The sequence below is a fragment of the Helicoverpa armigera genome, chromosome 3 (assembly GCF_030705265.1).
Source record: "Helicoverpa armigera isolate CAAS_96S chromosome 3, ASM3070526v1, whole genome shotgun sequence".
In the NCBI taxonomy this organism is placed as follows: Eukaryota; Metazoa; Arthropoda; class Insecta; order Lepidoptera; family Noctuidae; genus Helicoverpa; species Helicoverpa armigera.
This window is the reverse complement of record NC_087122.1, coordinates 881,164-895,340: the sequence shown is the minus strand read 5'-3', so window position 1 is coordinate 895,340 and position 14,177 is coordinate 881,164.

The window sequence follows — 14,177 nt, the reverse complement described above, 5'->3', positions numbered from 1 at the left end:
AGTAATTCAAACATTTCTTTTATTATGCTGAAAATGCAATAAAAACAAACCAATAATATGGATCGTATATTTGATCGTATATGAAATGGGCCTTTATTTTAAAAACAAACTAGTTGATGCACTCTTCGGTTTTTATTCACTTTGTTCTTCAATATTTCCTCCGAAGAGCTTATTGAAAAATATCTTCGTTATCTATTGCAATATTGCCATAAACCAGCAAGTTCAAGTATAGTGAGGTATTTGGCAGTGCTAGCTGGCACGTCCGACTACTTGCGCCACGTTGCAAGCCGGTGCATACGTATAATTCTTCGCGAATTAAATACGTGCAGCTGTGTACTGCATTGCCAAAGTGCATGCCATGACTCATGGAAACGGAAATATTTGGGGATTTTATATAAATTCGGTTGAGTAGATATTTTATTCGTTTCTGTGCGAATTATGGTCGTTTAGGTACACATGCATTATAATAATTGACCTCAACTTCTCAATCACATAAATCAATTAGATGTTTAGAACATATTTTTCTAACCTCATCGATATATTTACTGTGAACACAAAACTGTCTTATAAATCTTAATAATTAGCTATTTATAAATGAGACGCTCACACATTCCTCACACTGTCACTCGAATGAGCTCAGTTCTATTCGCAACTGTGAACACTTGAACACTGATACTCCGATCAGCTGTTTACCAGACAGGTTCAATATTCGCGTCCATCTTATTTCTAATACTTGTCTACATTTAATCGCCCAAATCTCAGCGAACGACGGCCAATGACGTCAAATAAACAAGTGTTTGATAAAAATGTTCATGATATATTTAAAGGTTACACAATTTATAAGCGACTATAAATTAGTTAAATTGAGATATATTGGTATTAATATCAAATTCTTATTCTATCGTATTGGATAAGAACATCAAAATAACTCTTAGACAATCCATTGATCTAATGGCTGACATAGCAGACCTTATTGTCCAAAATTGGATGGATCTTGAATGATTCAAAACACCCTAAAATTGAAAACTATCAAAAGGGATTTAACATCATGTTCAATAATATTATTGCAGATGATAATATGCGAAGTCAGATTCAACAAAAATATACTAATTCGAAATACTAGATAATGAAAATAAGTTTACAAAAGTATTTAAACAAAACGAACTCATTAACGATACCGATACTAACGAAGCGAACAGTGAACTAACAAGTGACAGCCAGTGCCAGTGATACAGTGCCGTGAACACACACACACACACTATAAATATTGTATAGCAACAGTGTTTGTGCACACACACAACATGGAACACGACACTTACGACATTTTGACCGCGGAAGCGATAGGTCAGTGGCAAGTTGAGATGAACAATGATAGCTGTTGTAGAAAGCCTGTAGTTAAAAAATTGGATTAGCTTTGGATGTTTGTGGAATTTAGTCTAAGCAACTGCTTCAGTAAACAGATACGATGACTGGTGACCGACTTTTAGAGAGTGCCTTGCGGCATCTCCGCCAATGTAGGTACCAATTTTGTACATAAAGTATAAATAAAAAAATAAAATAAAGTCAAGAATAGTTCAAAATGATATTCTGGACGAATTTCACAAACAATCAACGAAAAGTCTTGCTATTTTCACGTTTTCTGCTTCCTTTTATTATTTTATATCATTGTTCCTCTTAAAAACTTTAATTGGACTATTCCTAACAAAATTATCTTACTTCTGCGCTGACCGTCTGTTCATACTTATTTCTTACTTTTCTATACAAAGACTACACAAAACTAGTCCACCACTATTAATAAAAATAGATAAATTGACTATAATTCTTTTCATTTTTTTTTTTTTTTATTTATGGAAAACATTACCATTTTCAACGAACTGCTTTTATAAAGAGCTTATTTTTGTGTTAATATTATTGTCTAATTGCGTACAATCATCATGGCTTATCTAAAAGCCCAAATCATATGGTTTATCTACTTGGAAAAGGATACTAATGATTGTATTAATTTATCACCTTTTTTCAAAACTTGCTAAATGACGAAGCAAGGACAAGTTAACTTCTGCCGGGGCTGCGGGTTGTTCGAAAGAGGTACCGCGGCCCTAGCACATAAGGCCTACGACGGAACACGACGGCAAGGACAAGTTAACTTAGAAATTCGCAAGTTTAGAAGTTCAGTTTGATGAGACTGAACGGAACTTCCACGTCTTGTCAATTTATCTATAGTCACGAATGATGTAGAAGAATTCTAGGTAGAAAGAGCACTGTTTTACACGAACTATCCTATACACTCTACAGTAAAGTTACACTGCATGCTTGATCAATTTCTGCTTATAAATAGCTTTTTAACTTAAAATGTGTGCATGTAACTGTTCCTCATAATATTAACGTTGTGAACTAATTTTATTCGTTTGATATGTCTTTCTTGTATAAACTCTACAACTGTCTCTTCTTGTGTTGTAACTGTGTTTCCTACTCGCTTCTTCCTTCAACTATATTAATGTTTTAGGCCTGTTAATCTTACTCATGTGAACTGAACACTTGTCTTAAAAACAAAACATGCTGCAATTAATATCTTAAGTCGCCACAATTTTTTATTGATTTAAATTATCTCTAACTCTTATTCGTTAATTATTAAATACTTATGGGTTTTATAAAACAATCAGGCCTTTAACATTATAAACCTTCCTGTATCTCTTCCTGCGACTTCCACTAAATTCGACGTGTCTAGTACGGGTGTGTGACGGTGTTGTGTGCACAGCGTTCGGCGAGTGGTTGTCGCGGGAGGCAGTGCCGGCGCTGCGACCGCGCACGCTCAGCGAATCACGAGCCCGGGCGCTGACGCTGCGGCAAAACATGGATGTGAGTATCTTTAACAACTTAATTACATACAAATTTTAATATAATTATGATCTGTACCATTTATTTATGGATAATGTTGCGTAGGGCCTAGAATTGAACCCTGTGAAACTCCAAAATTTTTAAGGTGATATGTATGTTCGTAAGACGAAAATAATGTAACAGCTGCTTTGCTGTTGATTATTAACATAAAGCGAAATAGATAATAGAATGCTACAATGTTAATCTTGAAAAATAAAGAGCATTAGTAATGGTCGACGGTATCGAAAGTTATCTATAAACCTCTTACTGAAGCCAAGTGTGGTGATTACATTGTATACTAAACAACAGATCGAGGATTATCAAATATTATCAATGGGTGTGTCGTCATATAAAACACGAATCACCTGTCGTTTCTGATCCAGACTGCATCGGATGCCAAATCCATGCCATTCATAAATTGTTGCGATTCGATACTCATGCGATGCCAGTGACTCAAGGAATGCACTATCAATGTATGTTGGGAAAGTGTCTTTGTTATGTTCTATGAAAATATATTTAAAGAAAGAAAGAAACATATAAATGAAGTTGTAAACATCGTTATGTGTAGGATAAATTATTATACTCCAACTCCAAGCTGTTTTGATAATAAACACAACTTACACAACGTTCTCATAAATTGAAAAAACTGCATACGATTCACGATTCACACGCAGTTTTTCTATTTGTTTTCACTGAAAACAACAACTGATTGGCTTAAGTATCATATAATATTCCTACAAACGCGGAAAATAAGCCATCTACATTATTTATTCCATTCATAAACTATGCGCGAATGCACTTTGCATTTTGTAAATAACCAAGAGCTGCTATAGTTGCCAAGAACTATGATTTGTCAAACAAGTATACATAGCATCAACAGAACACTTAAAAACTATGACTTTATGAAATAGTCACGTCTTTAATATAGAACGTTTTACTGTAGCTGTGGTTACACAGTATTTATAGCATTTTAACTTACATTGTGACTTTCCTACGTTAAACATGAAAATTACTCATTTTCCAATGTAGGCAAATTAATAATCACTCAGCTCAGATTTTACGGGTCTCGTGCAAAACTGTTTGTACAAACATTGTAATTTTTATTAAGCTTTTCTGAAATTACACAGTGTAGTTTGTGAACCCAGTGTAATTTCAGAAAAGCTTAAAATTTTATCAGCTCCTCTTTCGTTTAACGTTCTACCTGTAGTGTAGACATAGTACAGTTTTACTAACCTAATAAAAGTTTTTATGAGCTATTGTATGGCCAATATTATTATTTTCTTTAGAGGCAGTAGCCAAGATACTTTACGATGATTTTTGTTGCCTGTAAATCGCTCATTCAAATAACTTCTAACACTCCTTGGTGAAGTAGTAGGCCTAATAAATCTTGCTTCTTGACGAGGGCATTTTATCATAATTTCATTATCTTAAAACAATTGCTTTTATCTACTTAAAGTTCAATATTGACAATTCTACAGACTTACTACTCAACCTTCTAGCTATGAATAAGCATAATTTATCGATAAGTAGGTATTTCGTTTTATAATAAGCTTCATTAGAGTAATGGGAATAACTGTAATCTGGTTGAGAAATACCAAGAACTGAATGCCATTTCAGCCTTGCTCATGGTCACTTCGACTGCCAAACGACAACACAATCAATAAAACATGATCTGTAGAAACGCAATAAACATTATTGTTACCCATCACTGTATCTCAAGGCTCATAAAACCGCAGAACATAACAAATTGCAGTTATTTAGCCTGGCAGCGTTAGATATAATCAAGCCGTTCGTCTCAGTGTCGTCGTATCTATTAATTGTACGAAATCATGCACAGTTGGCGATAAATAATGCTTTATCACATGCAGTCAGGTACGTCGACGAATCTGCCGGCGACTGCCAAAACGATCCTACAATGCATCGCTTATTTATAGATCGGTAATCTATTATTGCACATCCGAAATAAGAGCGCATCAATTATGGTATAAAAGCTTTCGTTTTTAAATTTAGCTGCAGCATATTCAAAATAAAATGACTCAACAACTAAATTATTTATGACGTATGAAAGATTGCGCGTGTCCTATAAAGATTTGACGCCATGCATCGATGTTTTTATGGTCGCATGCAAGGCAACTAACGGCATAATGAATTTTAGGGAAACCTTGTGCAGTTGAAGACAGTGCCTCTCTTTAAATAACAAATTGAGTCACCAAACTAATCAACTGAAATCCAAAGACTTTAACTGATTTAACCAATTTGCTTGGGCAAGAAATTAAAGAGTGACTAAAGCTCCGCACTTAAACACTATGTTAGTTCCACCATTCCACACTAGGTGGGATGAATGACGATGAGTTAAAAATACTCTGCGCGTGAGTTCATGAACAGCGGCATCTAGCGTGGATTGTACGAACTATCAACGTGTGGAGTGAATCGCACATTTTCAGTCTCTGAATAGTTTGTGAAAACTGGCTGTAGTCCAATGTGTTTTTACCAGAGGGCGCATCGAAATGTTTCAGCTGAAAACGTTCTAAACTGAAAGAACCATTATATTTATGTACTACTTCAGGATTTTCAAGTAAATATTCTAAAGAATAAAAGGGCCCAACAATCAACTGAATAATTAAACGCATAAAAGAAAATATTATTTAATTTTGAATATTGGAAGGAGAGTTTAAGATCTGATATAGTAAGGTTCTAGTTGGTTTTGGTATGTTCTGATCACGTTTCTGCCTTCCGTTTTTGTGTAGTACGCGCGGTTCATATTAGATCAGGGCATAATAAAACCCTTAGTTTTGCTTTCGATCCATCGACCCAGCGACGGCCAACCGATGACGATCTGGAGCTACGATTGGTTTATATATTTTTTAATTTATTTAATTGGCCGATTATAGTGAGCAAGAACTGCTACCAACAAACTTCTGACCTTCTTACATATAATAAGTACCTAATTTCTGAAATTCATGATCAAATTAGTAGTGCAGCAGACTCAACGTACAAATGGCTTGGCACCCATCTGGTTACAGATGGCAGTAGCATCGCATTTGCCAAGCTAAATATTTATCACCCCTACCGATGACGGGCAGCTGCGTCATTCCATGAACCGAGTGTTTCGGTCAGCAACCCGTAGCCTAACGAAGTTACAAAGACCTAGTTTAAGACAAAAGATTGTCTAGATTTGCGAAATAGCGAGTAATTGGCCTCTGGACTACGTGATGCGGGTCAGGTTCGATCGAACGGAGTTTTCTTGGCAAGAAAGTTGTTCTTATTGTATGTAGGTACTCGTATTTAAACACGTAAGTGGTTGCAGTACATTTTTTACCGACTTGCAATTGGAAACAACAATGATTACCTACAAGTCTATCAGAACCACCGATCACCTCACCGATTCACGATAGCAGAGTAGAATATCTGAGAACCTTAAAATAATATCGCATACAACTACCAACGCAGATTACTTTTTTCCTCCTAACAGACAAAGACACATTGATACTTTTCATGCCTATGTGTAGCCCACAGCACTTCTAATCATATTCGTACTTTTCACTAAACTGAATATATTTCCTAAGTCTCCCAAGGGTTCTATTTTGAAGTGCAGTCTATTTTTGCGCGTACATTGTTGTGTCTTGTCGGACAGGTGACAGATGTCCGCGTAATTAGTTGCTGCTGTTACTATTCTTTGTATATATGTCTATAAGTTCTAATCTTTTGCTGAAGAAGGATTATTGGGACCCGAGGAGTATATACAATTTGCAGGAATAGCAATGCTATAAGATATTTCCATGATCAAAATACTCCACACTAACGGGATTTCCCAAATGACTGCCACACTCCATACATCCGTTCTTCGAATCGATCATGGATGTTTACCGTCATAAAGAACCACAATCTCAAGTCCATGTGTAATACATATGACTAACCGTGTGCCCAGACACCAGTGCGCCATATAAAAGTAACATCGTAAACTGAAAAGCCACGCCACAGTACAATAACATATCGCTACTGAAGAACTGATCGCCCTTTCAAGCTTTTTTAAATCGGAATGACTTGGTGGTTTTAAGAAAACCATCGTCGTTAAATATTTCGGAATGCTGTGGTTTTCCCTCGGACGGGAAGTTTATTGGTAGGAATGCGTATAAAAACTCATCATAGCTTCGTAATAAACGATTTGGATAAAAGAAAGCTACGTATACCTGACATTAGCATAATGATGTTATAAAGGAAAATGTAGTCTAATAAAAGAAATCATCTTCGCGTAAATCAATATGTTCATGAGAATACCGTTTCGGACTATTTAAAAGTTCTTCAATTTTATTTTAGTATAATGGCACATTCCGATGGCGCGCTTATGTAACATCCTAATAATTCGTATCTTATTAAACAGTAGGCCGTGACCGCCATTTGGTTAACGGACATTTTTCTCTATTTAATTCTAGAGAATATTAAAATAGGTATAATGTTCTTTTATTGTTGAAATGTTTAGGTGTAATGCTTTCTTGCTAGAAGACTTAGCTATTGTCCAAAACTGCTTATTCTGAAAGTCATACATACATCTCGTACGGCTTCATTTAGTTTTCTGGAATAATTGAAACTAATTGACTGTTTGAAGACCTTTGCAACCTCTTTGTCTACGGCCGAGCGATAAAATCAAGGTTAAATAGAACTGAAAGTCTGAAACGTCTATCACAACTCGTCGAAGATCATATCAGGCAAAACAGATGGGGACATCTCACTACATGGATAAAAACAACATTTGGCAGTGTCCACGTGGAGTTCCCAGAAGTCCAGCTTGTCTGAACCACGGCCCTGAACCAGTTTCCGAACGAGACTGGACAACTAACGTCACGGAAAACTAGCGGATAGAAAGAAAGTTTGTTTGTTTGTTTGTATTTTGTTAAAAAGTTGTGAAAATTTTTGTGGTCAAAATCGGTAATATTTTGGTCGGAAGAATCAAACGTTAAAATAATTACATTGATACTACTCTTAATTTACCTTTTTTTGCGAACTTTTTGCCTCGCCCCTGATTTCGTCTTTGCATAGAAGATCTCGTTTTTAAAGAATTTCTCGTTCTCGTTTTTAAAGAAGCTTATGTGGTACACAGATTTTATTTGTTGAGCTCTCCCAATGAAGAAATTCTCCAATGTAAAAGAAGAGGGTTTGTCAAGCAGGCAACTCCGATGCACTTCATACAGTGAACGAAAGCTAAAGTCAACCATGAACCCAGCAGTATAATTAGGTAAACTGGTGTTTCGCAAGCGCCGCAGCGTGCCAACCCGCGGAGGGATCCACATTAATCAACGAGTTAATCGTCTCGTCGAAATAGCCGAACAAATGGGATTGTTAACAGTAAAGATTCATGACGCCCAGGCCTATATATTATTTGTGGCTTTCTCGAACTACTGATCTATTGGTTTTCAGATTGCATAGGAACTCGGTTATTTTTCAGTGAAATGTAGTGATAGATATCAGAGGGTTCTCGTAAATAATGAGATAACTGGATTCATTTCTTTGAGGATCAACCAAACTTTGTTTTTCCTGAACTGAGCGATATGGTCGCTAAACGACAAAGCCCTCTTAAAACGTAATATTTAAGAATTTCACAATGCCTTATATCAGGTCTTTATAATATTCTGTATTACGCCAGCAAAATAAAGACCCAGTAAAACGTGCAGTTTCAGCTTCTTCGTGAAGAAAATTGTGGCCCTTATTTGATTCATATTCATTTTTGTTTCTATAAATTTAAAGAAACCGAAAACTTGATTACTTTTCTCAGATAACTAGGTCTCAAGAGCCAAAAAAATAAAGAATCACGACCATATTTCAGTGTCGTTTTAATAAACGTCCGCTAATTTGAACCGGCCAATAAATCCATCAGATGCTAAGGTAATTCGGGCAATGTTTTTCGGGAAGCTCGCAATTAGTTTTATCTTTTTCTTTATATCGGCCTTAAAACAAGGTTTGCGAAACAGAGGAACAAAGTTTATTTGGAATATGTTTTGCATAATAAATAATCGTGCGGTAAACAGTTTGGGGCAGCTCGCGGAGTGATATCCGAACCAGGATGCCACGGTTGCACCAAATGATTTAAATATATAAAATGTTATGCTTGCGATTGCGTCGTCTGTCCATTTGAAGTGCATTTTCCACTGGTCTTGTGATATCTATTGAAAAGTGTTTTTAAGGATGGTTGCTTTTTCACTTGCTTTCAAATGCTATTTATTCTACTCTTCGTCATTTTTAAATCATTAGGAGTACCAAAATGGAGTGTCGTTGAAGATTAGCTACTTAGTCAGAGACTAGCTGTTGCCCGCAACTTCGTCTGCGTGGGCAATATAGAATAGTCAAAATACTACTTATCCCGTAGGTGCATTCTTTCACGTGACAGTATAATTAGAATTAGCACTTAGCAGTAGCATAGATGTCATAGGTGTCATTGAACATCATTGGCAGTCGTTACGGGTAGTCAGAAGCCAGTAAGTCTGACACCAGTCTAACCAAGGGGTATCGGGTTGCCCGGGTTACTGGGTTGAGGAGGTCAGATAGGCAGTCGCTTCTTGTAAAGCACTGGTACTCAGCTGAATCCGGTTAGACTGGAAGCCGACCCCAACATGATTGGGAAAAAGGCTCGGAGGATGATGACTTAGCAGTAGCATAGATTCATTGATCAAGGTTGTGTTGTGGATGTGACCATTTATCTAAACGAAAGAAGTAAATTTTGTGACGTTGTGAATATCTCTGGATCTAGTCAGCCAATTTGGAAAATTATTACGTATGATGCGTAAGTAATTTTCACAGGAAACAGTTATAATCTATGTCTATATGCTTTGAGTCTGACAAAGCTGTCATTTGTAAATTTTCTGCAGCTGCTGCGACTAATCAGAAGCCAGAAAGTCTGTCAGTCTTATTGATATCGTCTTGATATCGTCTTGTGTAGTTGACTGGATTGAAGATAGGTAGATAGGTAGTCGCTCCAAGCAAAATATTGGTACTCAAACAGATTCGGTGACTGGAAGCCAACACCAACATAGTTGGGGAATAGCTGGATGGATGATAAAATGAGTCATCATCATCAGCAGGCGCATAGGGTAGGATAGTTTCACTTACTCACTATGGTAAGGCTGACCCCACATTAGGCGTACGCGATCCTCGGGCGTGTGAGTAGCGCGGGCGTCGCGAGCGCGCTGCGTGAACGTCGCGTTTTGCTGCCCTGCGGCATGTGTGAAGAGTGCAAGCGACGCGCTCGCGGCGAGCACGCGGCGCTCAAGTTGCGTATTTACCCCTTCGCCCGCTATCCCCGCCGCTCGCTAAACGCCTTAGCAGTTAAACGTCAAGGAGAGCGGCGCGTGTGCGCCGCGAGCGCCCTGCAAACGCCGCAGGGCAGCAAAACGCGACGCTCATGCAACGCGCTCGCGACGCACGCGCGGCGCCCGCGCTCACACGCCGAGGATCGCGCACGCCTAATGTGGTGGCCTAAGCCGGGACTCCACCGAAATGTTTGCATTAGTTCACGAATAGGCAAAATGTACGTATCTGTGAGAGTCCACTTCATGTATTCGTACTTGAAACCTGCAGTTTTGCCAAGATTTTAAAAAAGTGCGCTCGCAATTTGTCATTTCTTGGTGGAGCCAGCAAATCAAAAGAAACATAAGTGTTGTATACTGTGCGTCAATACCTCACATTGGGAAAATTTCGCTCTTGCGGAGGACGTATATTTTGTGTCACACGTAAACAGGACGACAGTAAGTATCCACCGAAACACTTTCAAAGATCTGATGAACGAACAAATCAGACCTGACTTGGTCACCTGGGGCCAATCAGAGTTCTATGAAGCGATAATACGCTTTGGCTCCTACTGTTATTGTGGTTTCTGAAAATGTATTCACCTCATTCAACGATGAATGTAATTCTGATGGCGACGTTGGCAGATCAACTCTTTTGACTTCTCGAATAGGATACCATTGGTTTTTGTGCTATGCACACCTGCAATGCATTCTGGATTAGGATAGGATATAGGTGGATAGGATTTGCAACAGAGAACAATTCTGTCTTAAGATTTGTGATTAAATGACATCAAACGTAGTTTTATATAAAAGGTATTTTTTTAGACTTGGCTCGGTCGTACTGAGACTGTTCGTAATCGTGAACAGTGTACTTGCTACTTGTTGAAAGTAAGCATGTCTATGGTATGCGGCGCGTAATTTGTGCGTTTTCAGACGCATAAAGCATTTTACGTGTGTATGGTATTCTATCCTAGTTCTATGCTAGTCCTATTTTGTACAACAAATTCCTATTATGTAACTTTATATGTAACAAATATTCATTTATAATTCAGGTAGTGGCGTGCCTAGGCATAAAAAAGAAAAATATACAATAATTGTCACTTACCTACGCCATCCTGGTAGCAGGATTACGATCGACCTACATACTCGTTCACACTTAATACGTATCCTTTACACAAATTCATGTTCGTTATTTTATTTTATTTTTCTTTCATAACACCATTTCAGACACTCATTTCCACAATTTGAACACAATGATGCCTTGCATAATAATTGTTGATAAGCACTCGTCGCCATTACGTAATTCGTAAATAGTTTGCATTGTGTGTGTATGGTCATTGGTGAACGGCTTTGACCATAGCTAATTATAGAATTTTGTGAAGCACGTCAAGTGTCACTTCCATTCACATTCGTTCAGAATGTTGTTATGTTAGTTAGTTTTTTCTATTTATATTTAGTATGTTTTTATAGCAGTATATTATATTTTATAAATATATATTACACACTTAGTATGTATATACTTAGTTAAGGTTACACACCGATTGACGTCACATGTTAGTGTTGGCCATCGCTGAAAACCAGCGCCGCGACTCTGTCTCGCATAGGGTCGCTGCATATGCTGAGCGAGGGCCATTTCGCGTGATCGTGACGCATATTTTCCTTTTTCCATTCTCTTCTTTTTTTCGTTTTTATTCCTGTTTTGTTTTATTTTTGTGAGCTTTTATATGTATTCGTTTTTGTGTGTGCGTCACGAACGCGAATAAACGTTTTGATTTGATTTGATTTGATTTGTATTAAATAGAGAAAGCTCCCATTTCTTATCTGCATTTGTATCTGTTCTTGTTTTTAAAGCTACAGAATCCTACATTACCTACCTCACGCTTAGCAGCGCTTGCGAGAGATAGATCCTCATTTCTTCTAGGATTAAGTTTACATATTTTGCATCAGAAAAAATAATTAAGGTCTACTTAATACTACTCACTCAAAGTAATTTGTTTTAAGGCCACCACATTAGTTGAAGATAAGCTAAACTATGTTTATGAAAAAATCCTGATATGAACTCCATCTGTAACTTTAAACGATAATTAATTGTTCCACTAAAGTCATCATTTTTTACATAATGTTCAAAAAATAATTTAGATGGCACCGTTTTAAATTTGGCTGAGAACTATTAATTTTCTTTTCATCAAGGTAATAATTATAGTTGGATTTTGATGTGGCACGGCAAACTGACAAACACTATTGAAATGTCTATCGAAAAATTACACTACGTGTTAAAATATGGTGAATTACGGAAAATAAACAACTCCATCTGTTGAAATAATAATCCTCTATAAAGAATGTATGGTAATTTATTGTCATTTACCACCTCGCTCCTTTGACAAATTTTATGTATTTTATTTAACACAGATTACCACAGATGGAGCTACTTTATCCTGGGCTAAACAAAATTTTCATTTTTTTTTCTTCCGAAGTTACTTATGAAGGTGTGATTTTCTGTGTAAAGGTTAATAATAGGCCGATCAACTAATATAAGTACAACATTCAAATGTACAGTTTTGACAAACAGATTGCGTGTCGTAATATTTTACATCTTGAATTCACAAAATTAATCATATCTTTTGATAGAGTGAATCGATTTCGATGAAACAAAAACTAAGTAATACCCCAAGTTACGTAGAATTTTTGTATATAAGCATTGTCTGCATTGAATTCGCAGATTTTACGTGAATCCCGAACGAACAAACAGACAAACAGACAAAAATTACAAAAATGATGGAAATGGGTTCTGTTAGTTATTCTTTAACATGCTGGCTATTTTTTTTGTCAATTTCTTCAATGTACAAAAATTACTTTTCTACAGATTTATTATATGTATAGATATGCCACTACGATTGGTATTTGCCAGTCGAAAATAACATATCGTATCATAGTCGTATTCCGTAAATATGGAACGTCAAGACTGCAATTTATGAACCACTCCAAAGTCTAAAAAGAGATCCCAAAAAAAAACTTTGATGTCTCCTTTAATCTTGAATCAGGAAGTGGCAGTGGCTGTCAAAGCGAACCTCCTCCATAAATTAGTCCACCTCACAGCACAGCACATTAACAACATTTGCACATATTTGTCACCCGGCTTTCCTTGTAACGTCCAAGTGTAAATTAATGCAGTGTGGTGCGAAGGGCCGCGTGAAGTATGGCCGCACTCACAAATTTACGAGCTTATAATTAGTTTGGAGGCGTCCCAATTCGATGCAGTGTTCGTAAATGCATCATGTTCGTTGTTATAAATTTATGCTTTGTGTGAAGCACTGGCGGGCGGTTTTTGGCTAGTCTATAATAACAGTCGGAGTCGTAAAATCCACCTACTTTCTCGAGCTCATTATATCGACTTTCAGTACTTTGGTCCGTTTTATTGTATTTTTGTTGTTAGAGGTTCCTTCTATCAAATTGCTCAAGATAGTCAAATAATGAGTCAGATAGAAGTAGATAATGAAGACAGAGTTTACGTTGATATGTTGCAAGAGTTTCATACAAATGATCTTGTTCAAAACGGTCGTCCTTCAGACTATCCCTTTTATCTATCTAATTAGTTATTGCTCGTCTCCAATTTTACCGTCAAATAAGAGGCAATAATAATTTCTAACATAACTCAGTGTCTGAAGTGGGAGGCTGGCCAACTGTTCAATAGTATTGTGTTTCGTTTGAACCTGAACTACAGCTAACCACGGTTATAAATATAAGAAATCTTGGCTATAGTCGATGGTTTTTTATTTTTTACTAATCGACGTCTTGACAGTGTTCTCAGCGTGGTCCTAATGAAATGTTACTTTGTTGTGAAAATTTTGGCTGTGGGTGAAGGCAAGAGTATCAATGTTGTTTATGTAAACAGGCAAAAGCAAAAAATATGATGGATGAATTTCTTTGCGTTCCATATTTCAATAAAAGAAAATTAAGTTTCTCCTGTGCGCCAGAAATCAGGCAAAAACGGTTTTTTTATTTCTCCTACAAGTTCAGAAGACAGGT